We start from the raw sequence: 4504 nt of genomic DNA, 5'->3' as shown, positions 1-4504 counted from the left end.
ATTTTGGTCAATAAAGACTTAAAGGATCAATATGTTGTTCATTGTTTTATTTAAGTGCAGTGTGCACAAAGCTTACAGTCAAAAATAATAACTTTAAAATGAAAGAAATAGTATTAGAACGAATTCTTTAGAATTAAATTCTAATTTCAGTTAAATTGTCATGTTGAGTTTACTTAAATTTATAAGTACACTTGAAATTAACACTAAGTTGTCAGTTTGGGGCTGGACTGGCAGACGCACTGAGAGACGCGTATTATTGATATATTTGCATCTCTGTCTGGTGGAGAATGCTTCACAAAAATTGACCTTGCTCAAGCCTACCTCCAAATGGAGATGGAATTGGTGACCATTAACACACATAAAGGGCTCTACCAGTACAACGTCTTGTTTTTGGATTTGCAACAGCCCCAGCCTTGTGGCAGAAGGCAATGGACCAAGTGATACAGGATATTCCAGGAACACAGTGTTACCTGGACGATATCATTATGACAAGTAAAGATGACACAGAACACCTACATAACCTACAACAGGTGCTGATTCGACTCAGTGAATATGGACTAAGAGCAAATTAAGAAAAATGTGAGTTCTTCAAAAAACAGATCTCTTACTGCGGCCATGTGATCGACAAAGATGGTCTCCACAAGTCACAGGATAAAACTGAAGCTGTGTTAAATGCACCACGGCCGCAAAATCTGTCTCAGCTCCGATCATATCTAGGACTTGTGAACTACTACCACAAGTTCCTTCCGAACATTTCTACTGTGCTACATCCTTTAAATGCATTGTTACAGACAAAAACAGTGGAATTGGACAGAAAGTTGCACACAAGCTTTTGAAGAGACAAAAAGACTCATACCCTCAGATGTAGTGCTTGCACACTTCAACCCATCTATGCTTATCAGACTTGCATGTGATGCATCACCATATGGAATTGGTGCTGTGCTGTCACATAAGTTACCATATGGCACAGAAAAACCTATAGCCTTCGCATCTAGATCATTAACAGTAGCAGAACGTAATTATGCACAAATAGACAGAGAAGCACTCAGCCTTGTCTGGGGTGTAAAAAAATTCCACCATTACCTGTGTGGCATGACGAGGGGGTTGGGGGATAGCTTTATGACGAAAGCAAAGATTTTTCATAAAACTCCGACTACGCCACCCCGGGAATTACACCCGGGGAAATAATCCTTACACCCAAAAGGCGGTAAGGCGCACAAGTTCGTTCCTCAGTAAAAGTGAGCAGGAGCCGTGGGTATAATACAAAAATATTCATTTATTGTACAATATTCATGATTCACTTTAATAAGGTAAAAAGATGGTTTAAACAGACATGATGATGTTGCTCAAAACAGGTCTCCAGCTGTCACACTTTAACAATAAAGACACAAAACATTACATATCACATTAATCACAAAACAGAATAATACAAAAAAAACCAACACGTACAACATTATATAAAATGCCCTCACTGCTAAAATGCAATGACCGGCAACAAATCAAATACACAAACAAATAAACACAGTACCAACCTACAGGGCTGAGGCTACCCACCGGAGTGATCTCTGGCGCAAGTTATCCACAAGCACAATTTCACACCACACGGTGAACTCAAAGCACACACTTATACACTTCAAAAATGTGTAACACGGTAAACATTGAAACGTTACCACCACCACCACAAGATCCATCCACCCGTGGGAACCTCAGCTCCTAAAAGTATAAACAATATACAAATATTCAGACAAAAATGATATACAAATAAAGAAAAGAAACAAAAGGGGTAAACGGCAAGGGAAGCTACACTGCGCGAACGCCACAGTCCATTTGTCAACTCCAAATGCACCGGACACTCCTTCACTCGGATCTTAAAATTCAACCCTGAAACTTAGGAACCAGACAGTGTACAGTCCAGCATACAGCGGGGAGGATAAAGTCGGTGTTACAGCGATGCTACTCAGCAGCACAAGAATCAAACACTCACGAGGAACAGGACGTAGAACAAAAGGGAGAACCCTAAAGTAAACAAATACGATATTAAAAACTAATTGCAACATCATGCACAAACATTGACTTCATGCTGGACACTTACCGAATAGTGGTATCACCCCAGACAAATTACAGTTTTACGGCGTAGTTTAACCCACAGCAGATCAACCAGCAGCCAACTGAGGTTACACAGTCATGTACCACTACACGTAGAAAGGCACCAGCACGCTGGACAAATGACACACTAAATCCAACACAAACTAGTTTAAATACCATACACAAATTAAAACTATGAACAGCAGCACATTAACAAAGCTCACCTGTCGCTATCGTTACAAACACCCCGGGGAAACACAGGACATGACGCATTCCAGCAGCCAATCAGCACTTAAAAAGGGACTGCCCCTTCCTGATTCAATCACAGCTCACCTAATCCTGCTACACCTGTATGGTCAAAAATTTACACTGGTCACAGACCATCAGCCTCTGGTCTCAATCTTCAACTGTAGGAAGGATGTGTCAGTGATGACATCAGCACGGCTGCAGCGATGGTCACTTTTCTTAGGTGCTCACCAAAATGACATTGAGTACAAAAGCACCAAACTACACAGTAATGCTGTCGGCTCATCACGCCTACCACTGAAGATGACAGAGAGGTCAGACACAGTGGATCCAGCTGATGTATTCCATACTACAATTGTAAGCCAGCTACCTGTTGTCATGACTCCTGGGTGATCGGTGGTGTGTGTGTGTGGGTATTTGTTTGTTTATTTACCTGTTGGTGACAGTTCCTCATGTGTTCACTAGCCCCGCCCGCTCGTTTCGGTAATTATTCACCGGTGTTGTCTCGTTAATGTTTCCCTTTAAATAGCACGCCGTCCTGTCTCTCGTCGCGCACTCATTGTTTTCGGTCACAGTCCTGCTGCCTTTCCTTGTCCTTTCGGAGTGTCTGTGTTTTCTCTCTCATCTCTGATCCCAGGTATGGTTTTCGGCGTCCGGAGGCTTATCTCTGTCCGGAGTTCACACGCCTGTGGATTATATGAACTTCCATTGAACTCTGCCTGTTTCCTGGTACAGCTGGTTGGCTTTGTGTTTAGGCGGTACACCAGTTGCTTCCGGGTTTCAGCGGCTATCTTCAACATCTCGTCCATCTTCAACCGTGAGTGGAGTTCTCCCCGGTCCATGACCAGAGTGGATTATACATCTCCCAGTCCGTCTCACACCCACCTTCAGTCGAGTGTGCGTCATACCCTCTGACGTGTGGGGTGATCGCGCTGTCTGTCATCGGCTGTGTGTGGGTTTCTCTCCGGTCAAGATCAGTGTGGATTATCAGTCCTCAGGTTCCGGCTCACTCTCTCCTTCTGTCGTGTGGCTCTCCTGTGAACTGACTTTTTGCTCTGCATTACCCCTCTCTGTTTTCTCAATAAATTTGTGAACTTGCAATTGACTGTAAGACTTTCATTGTGACACATGTAACAAATGCACAGATTCAGAAAGAGACCTGCAATGACCCAACACTGTCTAAGATCTATAAAATCACTGTCAGAGGATGGCCAACACACGGAAACTCACTCTATCCAGCATTTTCATTGGGGAAAGACCAACTATCTGTGTGCCAAGGAACTTTAATGTGTGGGTTACGAGTTGTGATTCTATTAAAATTGCCCAGCAAAATGCTAGACACTCTGCATGAGGGACATTTGGGCACTGTAAAAATGAATAACCTGGCACGCAGTAATATGTGGTGGCCAGGGATTGACAAACAGATTAAGGATTTGACAAAGGCTTGCCCTGGATGTCAAAAGGTTCAAAACTCACCACCGCTAGCTCTTCTTCATCCATGGGAATGGCCTTTAGCACCATGGCAAAGAGTACACATTGATTTTGCCGGGCCTTTCAAAGACTCCATGTTTCTAATTGCCGTGGATGCACACTCTAAGTGGCCCGAAGTTCTTCCAATGAAAACAACTACATTAGAAAAGACTGTTTCTGTACTGAGGACAATATTTGCTAGGAACGGGTTGCTAGAGCAGATATGTACTGACAATGGACGACAGTTCGTGTCACATAAGTTTCAAAAATTCATGAAGCAGAACGGCATCAAACACATCACATCCGCGCCATGCCACCCTGCCACAAACGGCTTGGCGGAAAGATTCGTACAGACCTTTAAAAAGTCGATGAAAGCAATGGATAATGACATTATTCTTACAACACAAGATAGACAACTTTTTATTCATGTACAGAAGTGTAGTACACGCCACCACTGGCCAAACTCCTGCAATGATGTTCCTCAAGAGGAACTTGCGCTCTCGCCTGGACCTAATCAAACCTAATGTGAGGCGATATGTCGAAAACAAACAATTTGCACACATGAAGGACAGGCCTACAAGTACCTTCCAGGTGGGCCAAGAGGTCTTAGCATGAGATTACAGGACGGAGAAGTGGCAACCAGGCACAATCACCACTAGAACGGGTTCCTTTGTCATACACAGTGAAAGTCTGTGACAACACG

General features: G+C 43.3%; 1 long non-coding RNA gene across 1 annotated transcript; it reads right to left on the bottom strand.

The window, feature by feature from the left end:
* Positions 1-1090: 1090 nt before the first annotated feature.
* LOC141362566 (uncharacterized) lies at positions 1091-2362 on the bottom strand. The gene is made up of 3 exons (XR_012368303.1): positions 2310-2362; positions 2093-2233; positions 1091-2016 (listed from the first exon to the last, which is right to left on the bottom strand). It is a non-coding gene; the product is annotated as an uncharacterized lncRNA (long non-coding RNA).
* Between the last annotated feature and the right edge of the window lie 2142 nt (positions 2363-4504).

Source organism: Misgurnus anguillicaudatus, unplaced genomic scaffold (assembly GCF_027580225.2).
Source record: "Misgurnus anguillicaudatus unplaced genomic scaffold, ASM2758022v2 HiC_scaffold_28, whole genome shotgun sequence".
In the NCBI taxonomy this organism is placed as follows: domain Eukaryota; kingdom Metazoa; phylum Chordata; class Actinopteri; order Cypriniformes; family Cobitidae; genus Misgurnus; species Misgurnus anguillicaudatus.
This window is presented reverse-complemented; position numbering and strand designations above follow the sequence as displayed.